The sequence below is a fragment of the Mirounga leonina genome, unplaced genomic scaffold, assembly GCF_011800145.1.
Source record: "Mirounga leonina isolate KUSES-001 unplaced genomic scaffold, KU_Mleo_1.0 Mir_437, whole genome shotgun sequence".
Classification (NCBI taxonomy): Eukaryota; Metazoa; Chordata; class Mammalia; order Carnivora; family Phocidae; genus Mirounga; species Mirounga leonina.
The window spans coordinates 34,611-55,254 of NW_023270752.1; the positions used below are offsets into that span (position 1 = coordinate 34,611).

Sequence of the window (20,644 nt, forward strand, 5' to 3'; positions counted from 1 at the left end):
TAATAACTTATTAAGCTGTAGTATTATCACTTTAATGACAGCCTGATAGAAGCAATATTATTTTCACTTTAAAGGTGAGAAAGTTGTGCCTTAAAAAGGTGTTTTAAAACTTGTCCAAATTCACATGGTAAATAAATCAAGAATGGGATTTAAGTTCAGGACTGTGTGATCCCAAAATCAATACTCGTAACTAAGATTCTATATTCTTATTTTAGCCCTAATGCTTTCTTTTTGACAACTCTGGTCCATAAATTATGCTAAAAGTTTTCAACTCCAAATACACTTTATTTTTCCAGCACTAATCATTTTTATAATCATTTTGAATGGTTTTTTCCTTTAGCATTTTGTAGTTAATATTGCACATTACAATCTTTTATTCTATTCAGTTCTCACAATCTCTTTTTGAAGAATGAGTGATTATTTTCTCCATGAGGAAAATGAGAATCAGAGGTTGAATAATTTGGTCCTGGTCATTCAGCTATATATGAAAGAGAGCTGTGATGGCTGAATTAGGTCTCCCTCCTGCTTCCCAAATTCAAATGTGGAAGCCCTAATCCTCAATGTGATGGTATTTGGAGATAGGGCCTTCTGTTTGGTAATTAAGTTTTGTTTTTGTTTTTTTTAAAGATTTTATTTATTTATTTGAGAGAGAGGATGAGAGGAGAGAGAGAGCACATGAGAGGGGGGAGGGTCAGAGGGAGAAGCAGACTCCCTGCTGAGCAGGGAGCCCGATGCGGGACTCGATCCCGGGACTCCAGGATCATGACCTGAGCCGAAGGCAGTCGCTTAACCAACTGAGCCACCCAAGCGCCCCGGTAATTAAGTTTAAATGAGGTCATAAGGGTAGGGCCTTAACCCCATAGAACTGGTGTCCTTATAAGAAGAGGAAGAGACACCAGAGCACTCTCTCTCTGTGCACACAGAGGAAAAGCTGTGTGAAGACATAATGAAAAGGTGGCTGTCTACAGCCAACAAGAGAGGTCTCATCAGAAATAAATCCTGATGTCATTTTGCTCTTGGAGTTCCAGCCTCCAGAACTGCAAGAAAATAAATTTCTGTTGTTTGAGCCATCCACTCTGTGATATTTTGTTTTAGCAGCCCAAACAGCCTAATATAAGAGCTAAGGTTTTCACTCCCAATGTCTCTGTCCTTAGCTTCTTACATTTATTCTACATTATTTTTATCATTAGCTCTCAGAGGACAGTGACAATAGTTTTGTATCCTCCAGCGTATTTGTATAGTATATCCTTAGATATTTCATAGGCTCACAGCACGTTTAAAAGTGGAAGAGGTCAGGGCTCAATGGGTTAAGCGGCTGCCTTTGGCTCAATAATGATCCCAGGATCCTGGGACCGAGTCCCACATTGGGCTCCCTGCTCAGCGGGGAGTCTGCTTCTCCCTCTGCCCCTCCCCCTGCTCGTGCCCTCCCTCTCTGTCTCAAAAATAAATAAATAAAATCTTTAAAAAGGTCAAAAACTTAAAAATAAAAGTGGAAGAGGTCTAAGATGTCAACTTATCCGCTCATTTAAAGCTGAACAGCTCAGATCCAGTGAGTTCCTGAGACTTGGCCAAAATGGCTTTGCAGTTAGTAAAAACCAGAGTGGAATCCAGGCCCCACCTCCAGCCCATGAGATACAATGTTTCATAATTGAAACTGGTAGACACGGGTATTGAATGCATCACCCTCACTGCTATTATCATGTCTTATTTTTATTACTATTGTACGATGAACCCAAACTCCACAGAAATTGAACAATTGAAATTACATCCTAACTAGAGGAAGAAAAATGGATACCACATGATACACCAAAAAGAAAATAGAAATCCAGGATTCTCAAGGACAGTGACAAAGCAAACATATTTAGCAAACACATTATTTATTTCTTAATGACTTCATTAAGTGAAAAATTTAAAAATGTTATATTTGTATGTGTGAGAGTGAAAAATGTAAACATGTTTATGTGGTTAATCTAATTGCACATAATGTCCTTGTTTTTATTTTTCAGAAGGGAAACCCAAACACAGGGACTCAAGGACACGTCAGAGGCACATACATATGTCCCCCCTTCTATCAAATCAGGCTGTTCGGGTGGTTTGCTGCTCTGTGGTAGGTACAAAATGTGTAAATGACTAGAGTTGGAGTGGAGATCATCAAGACCCCTGTACAAATGATGAGAGGATCTTTTGCTATTATCAAGAGCTATTTTAAATACTAAATCAAAAGGATGCCAACTAGTGGCCTTGTTGATAGTCTCAGTAGAGAAGCTTAAATTAACATGAAGCTTCAAATCCATTCCCACTTGGTAGAGAGGTCTGAAATTGATCATCATGGTGGCATGTGAAAACTTGCACAGCTGCAGTTGGTGGTGCCTTTGTTTAATGGGTAAACCACGCTCACAAGTTGGTAGTGCAGTCTCTTATGTTTACTCAGTTATGCATCCAAAATTTAGACCAGTAAGTTAAATCACAAGATTTCAGGCTTTCTCTCTAATTCAGAGATGAGGATTGAATCATGTTGTATGCAAAGCCATCAGAAAGGTGGCAAGGTGCAGAAGGGGCACTGGAAAGAGAGGCAGGTCACTGGGATCCAATCTCATTGCATTCTCTCGATGTGTTCTGTGGTCCATGAAGAGTCCTTTGGCCGTATGGAATCTATTTCCTCATCTGTACAGTGTGCACAATGCAATCCTTGCTCACTGCAGAGCAGTGTGGTGACAATCAGATCTAAGAGTACCATTTACATTTGTATGATCTTCTGTAGTTCCTGCAATCCTTCCTGTCTGTTTTTTTTCCTCATAAAAACACAATGAATTAAGAAAGGCAGTAATTTATTTTTCCCATTTCAGTGATAAAGAGGCTCAGAGGTTTTATGTGCTCAAGGTAAGGAACTGAGAATAGAGACTCTTTGTCCCAGTCATTTAATAGTGCTCTCTGGCCAAATGTGCAGATGAACACTATGCGTGTGCAGGAGAAATATTAGGCCACGACAGCTCTGATTTTTAAAGTTGTTGACAATCTAAATAATAACACTGGGCATAATTTTAAGAGTACAGAATATAATTTATTTTTTTACTTACCCCAGTTTTGATTGAATAGATTACTGAATTTATGTTTCATTTTGCACATCCATAAGATGGGGATAAAAATATGTAGAAAATGAAAGGTTGTGGTAATTAAATGTATTAAATGATAAAAATGCGTAGAACTTAGCATATGTTAAGGATTTAATAAACACAACCATTTTTATTGTTGAAATTGGATAAAGAAAAATTAGATGTGTATAGGATGGGTTTTAACCCTGGGAAACCACTTGTAACTGAGTAAGTCCTTCAGGGTAGTTACGTGAAATTGCCTTTACATTCCTGTGACTGGTTGCTGTGAAAACAGCCCTATGGAGGGGATGGTAGTGACTCGCTGGACAATGTCCAGAGGTTAAGATCCTGATTGCATTTGTCACTGATTTTTTTTTTTAAGATTTTATTTATTTAAGGTAGAGAGAGAGAGCATGCGAGCATGAGCAGAGGGGAGGGGCAGAAGCAGGCTTCCCGCTGAGCAGGGAGTCCAATGCAGGGCTCAATTCCAGGATCCTGGGATCATGACCTGAGCTGAAGGCAGACGCTTAACCACCTGAGCCACCCAGGCGCCTCCTTGTCACTGATTTTTTAACCTGCTTACTTTCTTATCATAGCCTTGATTTCTTTGTATACAAAATAAGAACATGTGATTTTGTGTTTGCCTTATTTAAGATTTAGGCACTGATTCATTCACTTCTCAAACAAAGGTGCAATGTGCTAGAAGTTAAAGAGACAGAGATTAAAAAGAAATAATCCTTGACCTCATGGGTCTTAAAATCTAGTAAAGGAAGTTAAATCTGTAAAGTGAAAATTATAGGAAAGTGTTATATTATACAAGAATTGAGATGTGTGTAAAACATAACAGTGAAATAGAGGTAGGAGCAGAGATCCTTACTTTTTTTCAGTAAGACGGCGTGGAGATAACTTCAGGGTTGCTCTCTGAGGAAAGTGACATTTGAATTGAGTCTTAAAGAACGGGGATGTAAGGTAGGACTTACAGACAAAGGTGCCAGCATGTAAAACTTTACAAAGACTCGAGATGAAGAGGTACGCCGAGAGAGCTGACCTGTGGAGTTCCTGGCTGGTCTCTTCTGCCCAATGTCCGTCAGCTTGCTGTAACCCCAGACCTGTGAACTCCAGTGTGCCCACTCACCTGAGCTTTTGTGGGATGGGTTGTGGACATTTCAGGGTTTCCTGTGTTCCCCGGGAAGAGTGCACATAAGGACCACACACAGTCTCCAGCTTCAGTTGGGTGCCCCCTGTCCCCTGGCACAGACAGTACAGAAACTGAAGCAGGTGTGCAGGCAATAGGTCGGAGTTGCCTACGTATCCCCACCTGACAGCACTTCTCTGCTCTGGCTCCATGAGACCCGAAGTTTTGAACATCAGCATCTGAATCATTGATGCAGCTTGTCACAGGACATCAGCGTTCAGAGGAAGCAGCAGGTACATTTGGCACAATGTCATCTTCATGTCAGGACTGGAGGGAGGAGTAGGGGACCTAAATTTCATCTGGTCCCAGGAATTCAGCTGGATAGGGATCAAACCATTCTGAACACCTACAAACTCAAGAGGAGAGCGAAGAAAAGCATAGCAACAACTCTCTGAACAGAAAAGCTTCCACTTTATGGAAGGTAGGACATGCGGAGAAGTGAATCCGAGGCGATATTCGGGAGGACAGACAGCGGGGGAGGGGGCCTCCGTCGGCCGCTTCTGCCAAGTGATAGAGCCGCAGAGCACAAAATCAGAACTTTTAGAAGTCGGCTCTGCTGAGGGACGTCGCTCCAGTGGCTAAGCTGGGGGTGGAACGCTAGCTGGGACAGTGCGGTCTCAGGACCCTCGGGGTCACAGAAAGACCGGGGGTGCCTGAGTGCGGCAGAGCTCCCAGGTATGGGAGCGGGGAAGCCGGCTGCAGAGACGGAGCTGAGGAGCGGGCTCTCAGCTCAGGGTTGCCATAAACTGTGATCCACGGCACAGTCAGGCCACTGCTCCTCCAGCAGGGACCCAAGAAGCGGCAGATCCGGGGAGACTCCCCTTCCTCCCCCGGGAGGAGTGGCGCAGGAGCACACCGCAGGGATCTGCTGGGTTTGGAGACCACATGGGGTCAGGTGCCAGAGATAGAAACACTCGGTCACAGGCCAGGTGAGCATGGAGTGCGGCCGGAGGCCGGGGAGATGGGAGTGATTGACTGCTTTTCTCTGGGGGCGCACTGAGGAGTGGGGTCCCGAGTTCTCGGCTCCTCCGGGACGGAGATTGGGAGGCCTCCATTTTCACTCTCGTCCTCCAAAGCTGTAGGGAAAGCTTGAGGGAACAAAAGCTCCCGAGAGCAAACCGGAGCAGATTACTTAGCCCGGACCAGGCAAGGGCGGGGCAATTCCGCCTCTGGCAAAGACATTTGGGAACCATGGCAACAGACCCCTCCCCCAGAAGATCAGCAAGAACAGCCAGCCAAGACCAAGTTTACCCATCAATGAGAACGGCAGAACTCCAGCACTAGGGGAATACTGCACATAGAATCCATGGCTTTTTTCCCATGATTCTTTAGTCTTTCAAAGTTAATTTTTTTAATTTTATTTTTTTCTTTTCCTATTTTTTTTGAATTTTTCTTTCCCCCTTTTTCAACCAACATCTTATCAATCTCCTTTTTAAAAATCTTTTTTAATTTTCATTTTTGGAATCATATTCTATCCCTTCATAGTAGTTAACCTTATTTTTGGTATATATATAAGTTGTTCTCTCTTTAAAATTTTGGGATACGGTTTCTTCTAACAGACCAAAATATACCCTAAATCTCTGGTGTATGGCTTTGTTCTAGTCTGACTGATCACATTCTCTCCCTCACCTTTTTTTTAAATTCTTCTTCTTTCTTTTTTCAACTAACTTCTTATCGATTACTTTTATAGAATCTTTTATAATTTTCATCTTTACAGTCATATTACATCCCTTCATCATATTTACCGTTATTTTTGTACATATATAATTTTTTCTTTCTTTAAAATTTTGGGAGGCACTTTCTTCTTTTTTTTTTTTTAATTTTTTTATTCTTATGTTAATCCCCATACATTACATCATTAGTTTTAGATGTAGTGTTCCATGATTCATTGTTTGTGCATAACACCCAGTGCTCCATGCAGAATGTGTCCTCCTCAATACCCACTACCAGGCTAACCCATCCTCCCACCCCCCTCCCCTCTAGAACCCTCAGTTTGTTTTTCAGAGTCCATTGTCTCTCATGGTTCATCTACCCCTCCGATTTCCCCCCCTTCATTCTTCCCCTCCTGCTACCTTCTTCTTTTTTTTTTTTTTTCTTCTCATATATTGCATTATTTGTTTCAGAGGTACAGATCTGAGATTCAACAGTCTTGCACAATTCACAGTGCTTACCAGACACATACCCTTCCCAGGGTCTATCACCCAGTCACCCCATCCCTCCCACCCCACCCCCCACTCCAGCAACAGGAGGCACTTTCTTCTAACAGGCCAAAATATGCCCAAAATCTAGTGTGTGGCACTGATCTATGCACCAGCCTGATCATATTTGATTATATTCTGTTTTTTTTTTTTTTAATCTTTTTCTTTTTTTTTTTTCTTTTTTTTTTCTTTCCCTTTTTTCTCCCCTGGTTTCAGGTCTCTTCTGATTTGTTTAGTATATATTTTTCTGGGGTCGTTGTTACCCTGTTAGCATTTTGTTCTCTCATTCATCTATTCTTCTCTGGATGAAATGACAAGATGGAAAAAATCACCTCAAAAAAAAGAACAAGAGGCAGTACCAATTGCCAGGGACCTAATCAATACTGACATTAGTACGATGTAGGAACTAGAATTCAGAATGATGATTATAAAGATACTAGCTGGGCTTGAAAAAAACATGGAAGTTATTAGAAAAATGCTTTCTGAGAAATAAAAGAACTAAAATCTAACCAGTCGAAATCAAAAAGGCTATTAATGAGGTGCAATAAAAAATGGAGGCTCTAACTGCTAGGATAATGAGGCAAAAGAGAGAATTAGTGATATGGAAGACCACATGTTGGAAAATAAAGAAGCTGAGAAAAAGAGAGATAAACAGCTACTGGATAACGAGGGTAGAATTCAAGAGATAAGTGACACCATAAGACAAAACAATATTAGAATAATTGGGATCCCAGAAGAAGAAGAATAAGAGAGAGGGGCAGAAGGTATATTAGAGCAAATTATAGCAGAGAACTTCCCTAATTTGGGGAAGGAAACAGGCATCAAAATCCAGGAGGCACAGAGAACCCCTCTCAAAATCAATAAAAATAGGCCAACACCCTGACATCTAATAGTAAAACTTACGAGTCTCAGAGACAAAGAGAAAATCCTGAAAGCAGCTCCGGACAAGAGGTCTGTAACCTACAATGGTAGAAACATTAGATGGGCAACAGACCTATCCACAGAGACCTGGCAGGCCAGAAAGTACTGCATGATATATTCAGAGCACTAAATGAGAAAAATATGCATCTAAGAATTCTATATCCAGCTAGGCTGTCATTGAAAATAGAAGGAGAGATAAAAAGCTTCCAGGACAAACAAAAACTAAAGAAATTTGCAAACATGAAACCAGTCCTACAAGAAATATTGAAAGGGGTCCTCTAAGCAAAGAGAGCACCTAAAAGCAACATAGACCAGAAAGGAACACAGACAATATACAGTAACAGTCATCTTACAGGCAATACAATGGCACTAAATTCATATCTTTCAATAGTTACCCTGAATGGGGCGCCTGGGTGGCTCAGTTGGTTAAGCGACTGCCTTCGGCTCGGGTCATGATCCTGGAGTCCCTGGATCGAGTTCTGCATCGGGCTCCCTGCTCTGCAGGGAGTCTGCTTCTCCCTCCGACCCTCCCCCCTCTCGTGCTCTCTCTCATTCTCTCTCTCTCAAATAAATAAATAAAAATTTAAAAAAAAAATAGTTACCCTGAATGTAAATGGGCTAAATGTCCCAATCAAAAGACACAGGGTATCAGATTTGATAAAAAAACAAGACCCATCCATATGCTGTCTGCAAAAGACTCATTTTAGACCCAAAGACATGTCCAGATTGAAAGTGTTGGGGTGGAAAACCATTTACCATGCTAATGGACACCAAAATAAAGCTGAGGTGGCAATCCTTATATCAGACAAATTAGATTTTAAACCAAAGACTATAATAAGAGATGAGGAAAGACACTATATCATACTTAAAGAGTCTATCCAACAAGAAGACCTAACAATTGTAAATATATATGTTCCTAACATGGGAGCAGCCAATTATATAAGCCAATTAATAACAAAAGCAAAGAAACACATTGACAAAAATACAATAATAGTAGGGGACTTTAACACCACCCTCACTGAAGTGGACAGATCATCTAAGCAAAAGTCAACAAGGAAATAAAGACTTTACATGACACACTGGACCAGGTGGACTTCACAGATATATTCAGAACATTCCATCCCAAAGCAACAGAATACACATTCTTCTCTAGTGCCCATGGAACATTCTCCAGAATAGATCACATCCAAGGTCACAAATCAGGTCTCAACTGGTACCAAAAGACTGGGATCATTCCCTGCATATTTTCAGACCACAGTGCTTTGAAACTAGAACTCAATCACAAGAGGAAAGTCAGAAAGAATTCAAATACATGGAGACTAAAGAACATCCTATGAAAGAATGAATGGGTCAACCAGGAAATTAAAAAAGAATTTAAAAATTTCATGGAAACCAATGAAAATGAAAACACAACTGTTCAAAATCTTTGGGATGCAGCAAAGGCGGTCCTAAGAGGAAAGTATATAGCAATACAAGCCTTTCTCAAGAAACAAGAGAGGTCTCAAATACACAACCTAACCCTACACCTAAAGGAGCTGGAGAAAGAACAGCAAATAAAGCCTAAACCCAGCAGGAAAAGAGAAATAATAAAGATCAGAGCAGAAATCAATGAAATAGAAACCAAAAGAACAGTAGAACAGATCAACGAAACTAGGAGCTGGTTCTTTGAAAGAATCAACAAGATTGATAAACCCCTGGCCAGACTTATCAAAAAGCAAAGAGAAACGACCCAAATAAATAAAATCATGAACGAGCGGAGAGATCACAACCAACACCAAAGAAATACAAACAATTATAAGAACATATTATGAACAACTATATGCCAGCAAATTAGATAATCTGGAAGAAATGGATGCATTCCTAGTGATGTATCAACTACCAAAACTGAACCAGGAAGAAAAAGAAAACCTGAACGGACCTATAACCACTAAGGAAATTGAAGCAATAATCAAAAACCTCCCAACAAACAAGAGCCCAGGGCCAGATGGCTTCCCAGGGGAATTCTACCAAACACTTAAAGAAGAATTAATACTTATTTTTCTGATTCTGTTCCAAAAAATAGAAATGGAAGGAAAACTTCCAAACCCGTTTTATGAGGCCACCATTACCTTGATCCCAAAACCAGACAAAGACCCCATCACAAAGGAGAATTACAGAATATCCCTAATGAACATGGATGCAAAAATTCTCACCAAAATACTAGCCAAGGATCCAACAGTACATTAAAAGGATTATTCACCACGATCAAGGTTGGTTCAACATTGGCAAATCAATGTGATACCATACATTAATAAAAGAAAGAGCAAGAACCATATGATCCTCTCAATAGATGCAGAAAAAGCATTTGACAAAGTACAGGAACCTTTCTTGATCAAAACTCTTAGAGTATAGGGATAGAGGGTACATACCTCAATATCATAAAAACCATCTATTAAAAACCCACAGCGAATATCATTCTCAATGGGGAAAAACTGAGAGCTTTCCCCCTAAGGTCAGGAACACAGCAGGGATGTCCACTATCACCACTGCTATTCAGCATAGTATTAGAAGTCCTAGCCACAGTAATCAGACAACAAAAAGAAATAGAAGGCATCTGAATCAGCAAAGAAGTCAAACTCTAACTTTTTGCAGATGATACGATACTTTATGTGGAAAACCCAAAAGACTCCACCCCAAAACTGCTAGAACTCATACAGGAATTCAGTAAAGTGGCAGGATATAAAATCAATGCATAGAAATCAGTGGCATTCCTTTACACCAACGACAAGACAGAAGAAAGAGAAATGAAGGAGTCGATCCCATTTACGATTGCACCCAAAACCATAAGTACCTAGGAATAAATCTAACCAAAGAGGCAAAGAATCTGTACTCAAAAAACTATAAAATACTCATGAAAGAAATTGAGGAAGACACAAAGAAATGGAAAAACATTCCATGCTCATGGATTGGAAGAACAAATATTGTGAAGATGTCAATGCTACCTAGAGTAATCTACACATTCAGTGCAATCCCCATCAAAATACCATCCACTTTTTTCAAAGAAATGGAACAAATAATCCTAAAATTTGTATGGAACCAGAAAAGACCCCGAGTAGCCAGAGGAATGTTGAAAAAGAAAAGCAAAGCTGATGGCATCACATTTCTGGACTTCCAGCTCTATTACAAAGCTGTCATAATCAAGACAGTATGATATTGGCACAAAACAGACACATAGATCAGTGGAACAGAATAGAGAGCCCAGAAATGGGCCCTCAACTCTATGGTCAACTCATCTTTGACAAAGCAGGAAAGAATGTCCAATGGGAAAAAGACAGCCTCTTCAACAAATGGTGTTGGGAAAATTGGACAGCCACATGCAGAAGAATGAAACTGGACCATTTCCTTAACACCACACACAACAATAGACTCAATATAGTTGAAAGACCTAAATGTGAGACAGGAGTCCATCAAAATCCTAGAGAACACAGGCAGCAACCTCTTCAACCTCAGCTACAGCAACTTCTTCCTACACACATCGCCAAAGGCAAGGGAAGCAAGGGCAAAAATGAACTATTGGGACTTCATCAGGATAAAAAGCTTTTGCACAGCAAAAGAAACAGTCAACAAAACCAAAAGACAACCAACAGAATGGGAGAAGCTATTTGCAAATGACATATCAGATAAAGGGCTAGTATCCAAAATCTATAAAGAACTTACCAAACTCAACACCCAAAGAACAAATGATCCAATCAAGAAATGGGCAGAAGACATGAACAGACATTTTTCCAAAGAAGACATCCAAATGACCAACAGACACATGAAAAAGCGCTCAACATCGCTTGGCATCAGGGAAATCCAAATCAAAACCTCAATGACATACCACCTCACACCAGTCAGAATGGCTAAAATTAACAAGTCAGGAAAAGACAGATGTAGGTGGGGATGAGGAGAAAGGGGAACCCTCCTATACTGTTGGTGGGAATGCAAGCTGGTGCAGCCACTCTGGAAAACAGTATGGAGCTTCCTCAAAAAGTTGAAAATAGAGCTACCCTACGGTCCAGCAATTGCACTATTGGGTATTTACCCCAAAGATACAAATGTAGTGATCCAAAGGTGTACGTGCATCCCGATGTTTATAGCAGCAATGTCCACAATAGGAAAACTATGGAAAGGGCCAAGATGTCCATCAACAGATGAATGGATAAAGAAGAAGTGGTGTGTGTATATATATGTACATATACATACATGTATATATACATATTGTATATATATATATACATATTGTGTGTGTGTATATATATACACACACACACACACACACAATGGAATATTATACAGCCATCAAAAAGAGTGAAATCCTGCCATTTGCAACGATGTGGATGGAACTGGAGGGTATTATGCTGAGCGAAATAAGTCAATCAGAGAAAGACATGTATCATATGATCTCACTGATACGAGGAGTTCTTAATCTCAGGAGAGAAACTGAGGGTTGCTGGAGTGGTGGGGGGTGGGAGGGATGGGGTGGCTGGGTGATAGACATTGGGGAGGGCATATGCTATGATGAGCGCTGTGAATTGTGTAAGACTGTTGAATCACAGACCTGTACCTCTGAAACAAATAATACATTATATGTTAAAAAAAAAAGAAGGTAATAGGAAGGGAAAAATGAAAGGGGGAAAATCGGAGGGGGTGATGAACCGTGAGAGACTATGGTTCCAGGAAACAAACTGAGGGTTTTATAGGGGAATGGGGGGGGATGGGTTAACCTGGTGATGGGTATTAAGTAGGGCATGTAATGCAAGGAGCACTGGGTGTTATATGCAAACAATGAATTATGAAACACTACATCAAAAACTAATGATGTAATGTATGGTGATTAACATAACATAATAAAATAAAATAAAATAAAAAGTAAAAAAAGAAGAACTTTATAAAGATTTAAAAGTCAAGATTCATACTTATAGAACTCTGTAAAGATATATTTATAATGTTTTCCTTAAGATTCACCAAACCAAATTCAGAAATTTAAAATAAATTAGGGAGATCAGAGCAAAGAAACAGGGGGCTCAAGATGAGATGAGGTTCAGAGTGATTAATGTACTTAATTGTTTTTATTCATGTTTTTTGATTTCTCTATTGAAGAAAATATCCATTGGATTTCTGATGTTTTTCTAAGATACATTTAAAACTATGATCATGCTGTGCCTGGGTGGCTCAGTCAGTTAAGCAGCCGACTCTTCATTTTGGCTCAGGTCATGATCTCAGGGTCCTGCGATGGAGCCCCACATTGGGCTCAGAGCTCATTCGGGAGTCTGCTTCAGGATTCTCTCTCTCCCTTTCTCTCTGCCCCTCCCCCCACTCATGTGCTTTCTCTCTCTCTCCCTCTAAAATGAATAAATAAGTCTTTAAAAAGTAAAAAAAAAAAAACTATTATCATAATAATCAATGAGCTAATTAAAAAATAACCTGTTGACGATATGGATATTTAAAAATCAGTGGAATATATTTTCTCAGATAGCAATTTCCATCCTGACTGGGGAGAGAAGATATCTGCATTTAAGTACACAAACCACACATGCACACATATATGCACACGCATGAATTTACTGAATATCAAATAATCATTAATGATAACAAATGTTTTTTAGGGTTTGGAAGAAGCATAATCAGCAAAATCTTCCTGATGGAGATGGGCTGTGTGCTAGCCTTTGAAGGATATGGTGCATTTCTGTTCCAGTAAAAGAGGAGAGAACAGGAGAGCCATGTATAAATATACAGAGATGGAAAAGTGCAATATATAAAGTAATTTTGATTTGATCAGAAAATATGTTTGTACAGGAGTAGTGGGGGAGTTGAGTCCATATTACGTATCAGTGGTCTTTAAATGCTCCACTAGTAATTAAGATGTTATCTTGTAAATAGTGGGGAATCACGGTGAGTGAGTAGGTGAGTACATGAACTCATCAATGGTAGGTCCTTTTTAAAAATTAACTCTTGGGTGCTCCTAGATGTACATAAGGAACACTCTATTATAATTAATCTTTTAAGAACCTATTCATGGTTAACTCTAGCAAAAGTGTTGTATATTTAAATGTTACTGGTGACTGATTCATACAGACTTAGTGTTATAATCTGGCTTTTATAATTTTTAAGGCACCAGATCAATGATGTCAGTGTCCATTACATGTTCTGCACTTAAATCAAGGTGAAAACTTCTGAGCATAATCGGTTGATTAGGTGGACAAAGTGAAATAGAGAGCATATAAGCAACATCATCAGAACTGTATAGTCTTCCTTTAATCTTTCCTTCCAAGTATGGATTGATTTACAACTTAAGACCATAATTCAATATATATCATCAATGTATATCATTAATTTACTATATATCCCCTTTATTAGCTAGGTGCTGAGGATTCAGTATGAATTAGGCTTGACTTCAAAGATACATGTGCTTGGATAGAGCATAAGATACATCTACAAGTCAGATGGAAGAAAGAATGGAATGGAAGAAGAATGGAAGAAAGAATCGTTCATGGAAGAAAGAATGAGGGAATGGCTATTCTGCCATGTACATGACTTCACTCCAGGCAGGATATTGCCTGAATCATCTCCTGTTACTTGTCATCTCACCCAAACAAACCAGACAAAGTACGCATCCCTCTACCCCTCCCCATCCAGCCCATCTTTTTGAGGTGGTAGGTTGAAAATGACTGGCCTCCAAACTTTCCTATTTGCAGTATGTAGAGAGTGCTTCACTCTGTTATCTCAGCAGGGCAAAATCTTAACCGTTTTTCAATATGCTATACATTTTGTGTACACTACTATGGATCTTTGCCACAAAGTCTCTCCACCTCAAGGTAGTGTCCCCTAAAGGAAAGAGGTGATAACAGCTGCAGAAAAATTTAGAGGACTCCAAAGAATAGAGAAATTAAAAAAGGACTTTCCATATTCCCACTGAGAATCTTAGGAAGCAGCTCAGTGTGTCTAAGCAGAGGGGGCTGGGATGGTCCCAGAGTCTTCTGTGCCATGGAAGCGATATGGGAGAGGCCTACAAGTGGAGGTGAGGAAGACAATAAATTCAGGACTGTTGAGGGAGACCATGGGGGAATTTGGATGTCCCAGCAGATGCCCGTGAGGTATGATGCCATTGACCAAAAACTATGAAACTAAGCTTGTAACATTTTTTTAATGCATACCTGAATATGTATATTGAAAACATCATAACTGCTATATAGATTGTGGAATCAAATGTCTTTTCCCTCAGCCTTCTCTATTAAGAAATTATCTCCGTCCTCTACATGTCTATTCCTTGGTGAAATCATTCTTGTGACACTTTTGGGGGGAGATTATAGTAGAGTAATTAATGCCATTTGTTCTGTTTTCTTTATAAGATTGAAATCTTGTTAGATTATGTCACATTTACCCTGTTATATCCCCATCCCTTGTAGGGTCAAACACAAGGTCTTGTACTTCTCACATAGTAGGGATTTTGTATATATTATGTTATGAAATTAACTGAATTGTAAAGAAAATACCGTTTAGTTTGTATTCCAGAAAAGACCCTTTCATATACCACATTATAGGACAAAGTAGCATCACATAGTTCTTTATCACATATGTGAATGAGTTCCCATGTAAACAAGACCTTTAAGCAGAAGAACAAAACTACGAAAATTCTGTCAGTTACATAATTAGAGTTTTGCAGAGAATTTACCCTGAATTCTGTAAAGCAGATGATTCAGTCTTGTGGATCCAAATAGGTATTCATTATGTCTCCAGAATGCCCTTTTCTTTATCCATCATTATAGAAGCTCTAATGGTAAGGCACATTTTAGAGAATATGTAACTTTCCATGAAGATTCAGATTTCCACTTACAAAAAATTGTGTATGGAAAAACCCTGGCTGTGATTCCTATATAAACATCGAGAAAATGAAGAGAGAAACTTTAGTATGAAACCTTTACCTGGACGAATTTTCTTCTTATCCTGACCCTGGCTTCATTACAGTAGGTTGTTGGAGTAGTATTTGTCTTCCTTTGTGATTTTTTATTTTAGGCCATTCTCATAAAAATTGATTTTGTCTGATTTATTAATTTCTGAGACTTAAAATACCACTGAACTGTATTTAAGTTTTCTTTATATTGGTAACCAACATCTCCATGCATCTGTATGAGACTGTCCCACAAGTCGACTTACCTCATACTGAAAAGATGAGATATTGATTCTTTCATGCATCCAGCAAATTGTTAGAATAGGGTCTTTTTTTTTTTTTTTGTAATTAAAGGTAACTGTAACTATGAGGATATGATTATGAAATAAATATTGGAAAGTCTGCTTGAGAAAATAGAAACTACTCACCCTATTAAAAATAGTTTTTAAGAACGCCTGGCTGGCTCAGTTGGTGCAGCATGTGACTTGACCTTGGGGCTGTAAGTTCGAGTCCCATGTTGGGTGTAGATATTACTTTAAAAAAATAATTTTTATGTGTCTCAAATTGTAAAACATTCATGATGAACATGAAATCCAAAGTGCATTTTTACAGTAAATTTGTAACTTTGAGAAGAAATAGCTTAGTATCTAACTAAAGAATATGACACACCGGAACTTTTAGATTCTGGAACTAATTGTCTTACTGTTTGACATTTTTATATACATTTATTCATTTTATATAAATATAGACACTTATAGAAATATAAATGTATTTCACATTTCTCCCTAAACATATACTTACATATTTATATTCTTTTTCTGAAGTATTTGTATTCTTGACGCACCTCACACTTTAGAGGTAGTAATAGTTAACTCGTTAAAAACCAAAAACAAACAAATAGAACAACAGCACAAAACCCCTTTCTCTAGCCTAAGAATGCATGGGCCTTTTATATACGAATCTTTTAAGTCTCTCTTAACACGGATCCCATGGCATCACAGTAAGCAAGACAAATACTTTGGATGGAAGCAAATGCCTTTGCAATGTTCGTACAAATTTATATTCCTATTAATACAGATATACCAGGAATAAAGTATATTTTTAATTTCTTTTAGGAACACGACTATATTCCTTCTCATAGCTAATGGTAAGATATCATCACTATTGGGAATTGAAGTACACAAAGGAGAAAAAAAAATAGTTCTTCAATGACCAAATGTGATTTTCATAAATTGCATTTAGTGATTAATGTGATTAATCCTGAAAAGAAGAAATCCAGAAAAGAAGGAAGCAAGAACTCCTTACTTCTTTTGAACTACATTTCACTCCACAAATACTAATATCAAACAAAGAGTAGAGAGTTATGTGAAAGGCCTGTAAAGGATAATTCTGTACAGGAACTTGCATAGAATTATTTTCCATCAACTAATCACAATCTTCATTAATGTAAATGAAATCTATTTTAGCTTCCAGGACTGTCATTGATTCTTTAAGGGATCTAAAAGAATAAAGAATGAATGTATAAGAATAGTAATATGATGGTAATGTGTAATAATTATACATCTACCTAATTGCACAATATAGTGCAAAGTGTAATCAGTACCTTGAAAGAGCAATTTAGTAATCATTAAAAATTCTTAGGTGTTTCCCTCATAGTCCAGTGATACAAAGCAAGTGTTGCACATTTTATACCGATATCAATCATCACTTTAAAATTGATTTCAAGTTTATCTTACTGAGTACAAAAATTGGCTGTCTTTGATTTTAAATAACTCTTAAATATGAAAATACTTTGATATTATATTACCTATGATGTATTTAAATTACATGCTGTAGCTTTCCACAACTCATCCTGCTACTTTTTGTTTTCCTACATACAAACAGAAACGTCCTTTGAGTAAAATCCTTCATTAGCTGATAGGTCTCTTTTTGTTGATAAATCCTAGAGATATGCTAATTCCAGAAAAAGGATAAGGAGACAAGAATCTTAATCACTAAATCACAAAATCTTTTATAGAATTGAATAACCTCCAGATGCTATCTTCTTTAGCCTTGTAAACTGATGTAAACGTATTTCAGACTGTAGGTGTTTCTTCCCTTTAATGAAGTCATTTTTAGCTTTTAGTGGTCTACAAATAGCAAGCTAAATAAAATAATGTCTTCTTTTTTATACTCCAAGAGCACTAAAAATGAACAACAGCCTCTTTGCTAAGCTGGTCTACTGTATCTCCAACTCTGTAGGCATATTTCATTTAAATGATTCCTTGTCTCGCACAACATGCACATTCAGTCTTGGCACGCAGTTGGGCCAGCGGCCATTTATAACGTTGTGCATAGATTTGTGAGAGGAGAAAATATTGTTCTGTTTGTCAGTACTTCTTAAACTTTCGTTTGCATGCAAAATTACCTGGGGAGCTTGGTAAAATACAGCTTCTGACTCAGTAGCGCAGGGGTAAGGCCCAAAAGTCCACATTTCCAAGAAACCCGAGGTGACCTAGTGCTGCTGGCCCACTGATCCTCACTTTGTTTGCCAGGCATGATCGATGTGATGTATTTTCAACTTTTCTCTTGAATTAAATGAAAACTTGAGGAAAGAAACCCAGCCCATCTTCATCTGTTCTCCAGCAGGGCCAAGCACAGCACTAGGCATCTAGTGGGTGCTCGATAAATGTATGTTGCTTGCCAGAAGATATATCAAGAGTAAAGACTCATTGCTCTCTGGTGACCTATTTTGTTTTCTCTCAGGATGCATAAACAACAAGCGACCCTCTTCTCAACTTGTAATTTGATCTGGAACAACTCCAGTAGCAAACTGAAATGATAGGGCTGCGCTAGAAGTCACAGAACTGGGATGATGGCTTTGTTCACCTCTCCCCTGCTTTCCCTGTCTAGCTAGAATGTATTGTAGGACTGGTGCCCTCTTCAACTCATGGAAATAAAAGCACTGCATGGCCCAAAGTACTGAAGTCATAAGCCTCTTTAAGGGAAAGTAAGGGGGAAACAGGAGGCTGAGGATAATACCATGCAAGCTCTCTTTAATTTGAAAGCATCAATAGATAATTCACCCAGAGTTACATATGCATTGCTTTGACCTTCTTCTAAGATGTGAAATTGTTTGTTCCTGAGGCCGTTTATCCATAGTATTTTTTAGTTAAAATTGCTCCTCAACATTTTTGAATACTGAAGAAGTCACAGGTGTGTGGCTGTTGTGTTTTTCTCCTAGATCATTAGGCATCCATTTTCAAGAGTGTACAATGAGGGCAACCTATGGGATGTGTGGGCAGCTTGACTTCTCCGCGTGACGGGTAGGTAACTCTGCTTAACGTGTCAACAGTCTTTTACACACTCTGTGCTTAGAAAATCATTGTTGGTCTGATTTTTTTCTAGTATTCCATATAAGTAATGGCTTCGTTAAATGAGAAGAATCGTTGAAAATATACTAGCATCAAGTCTAAATATAAAGAGGTTAAATGACCTTTTCGAGGTCAACACACTGGTCATTGACAAATTTGCACCGGATCTCATCTCTGTATCCCCAGGTTACTTTACCAAGTTAGCTCATTTTTTCTTCCTATTCATTGTATTTTCCGGGAAGTAGTGAAGGTCTATAAAACTCTTGAAAATAACAAATATATTTTACTGTCAGACCTGAGACTAGAAAAACAAGGGTTATACTGTTAAAAACCTTACAACTTATAGCAGACTTTAAAATTGACTTCTAGCTATGTTTAGAACCCTAAGGAGATAATGGCAAGTCATTCTTCTTTAGAAATATGTCATCATTAAGGGATAGAAAATAGTTCTCCATTCTAAAGAATAGCTCTCTGTAGGATTTGTTGAGCTTTCTGTAGCTAAAGTTACTAAACAAAATAAATGACATCTCATAACGTTCTGTTGTCTTTGGTTTCAAATAACGTATTTTATTATGTTTTTCACTCCTGGCTACCATAAACGGCAGAAAGAAAACCTTTCTTTAAAAAAATAGTGCCTGTAAAACAAATCCTTGTGAATGTTGGGTAAGTGTAAATTCAGGGTACAAGATATCTTTCTTAGCTTTAGGTACTTTTCCAATGCTTGCTTTATTAAACATGGGTGATTTGAAAATATGAAGTTTCTGAGAAGGCTCATGTCATTGGCCAAAAAGAATGAAATCACAAAGCTTGAAACACATTCCTGTTAATGGGGCTCTTTCTGAGAATCTTGCTTTTTCACATCAGCTTTCTTTTTTCAACCACTCTACCCTGGCAATACTAATACCAAGTGTTCTTTTCTTTATTGCTCTAAATGGAGAAAACAAAACAGAAAGCTTAATGAACTTGCCTTTTTAAAAAAGCTTTTACAGAAGTCAAAGTTTAAAAAACAGTATGAACTAGACGGAAGACCAGCTTGAGCTTAATGTGTTTATGTATCAATTTGTAAAAATATAGCGCATTCAACGGCTTAATGTCAGAAGGGTGTATGTCTAGATGGTGGATCATTGATGTATTTATTTTATATTACCTTTATCCATTTTCTTCAATCAGCATTCACTACCTTTGTTATATAAAACAATAAAAAGTTTGTAAAAGGTTAAATATATACATATTTTAAAGTTATCCATAGTTATATTAGCAAACAGTGGTACAAAAATCTGGAAAGGTCCAAAGGGAAGTCCTGAGAGGTAGCTGGAGTAGAAATTGCCACTGAATCATAGCTTTGACACAATCCCATCAGTTTGGAGAGTAGCTACCTCCCCTCCTGTTCACTTCCCTGTCCCAGCTCATCACCAAATCTATCCAGGCAGTGATGCTGGTCAGCAGCCTTGAGCTTAAGCATGGTGGATCCTTGCCATTATTTCTCAATTCTCACCACCCACCTCCCTTCCAGTATTGGCAGGCTGGCTCATGTCCTCAGCCTCACCTCACAGATACTGCCCTATCATACACACTGACTTCTCTGCCTCTAGGCTTTTATTCTATTGACACATCTCTGTTACATCAACTAATCTTTTCCAAATATTTCTTTACCGTGTCGGACATCTGTTAAAGAATCTCACAGAAGCTCCATTTCTTGTTTTCTCCTATTCCAAGTTTGAATTTTTTTCATGCCGTCTAGTTATGCTATAATTGGCTATAAGTCACCAAACTATTTCTCTGAGCTCACATTCTGCTCTTCACCATGTCTCAGTTCTGGTCAAGCACTTCTCTCTCTCTCCCATGTAACTCAGGCACAGTTCCATATTTCAATCCTTATTTGTTTGGCTATGTAGGAATATCTTCCTCTTCTCAATCTACTCAAGTACTAATGACCCTTTGATCTGGCCCAATTCCTACTTTCTCCACAAAGCCTG

General features: G+C 38.5%; 1 long non-coding RNA gene across 2 annotated transcripts in view; it reads left to right on the top strand.

Moving 5' to 3' along the window:
- LOC117998986 overlaps positions 1-19,443 on the top strand; it is a 54,047-nt gene extending 34,604 nt beyond the window's left edge. The window contains exons 2-3 of one of the 2 annotated variants that reach the window (XR_004676178.1): positions 2,007-2,107; positions 18,539-19,443. This is a non-coding gene — a long non-coding RNA (uncharacterized LOC117998986). Of the gene's footprint in view, positions 1-2,006; positions 3,133-18,538 lie in introns of those variants that run through there. The other variant, XR_004676177.1, reaches the window with a different exon arrangement.
- Positions 19,444-20,644: the final 1,201 nt, after the last annotated feature.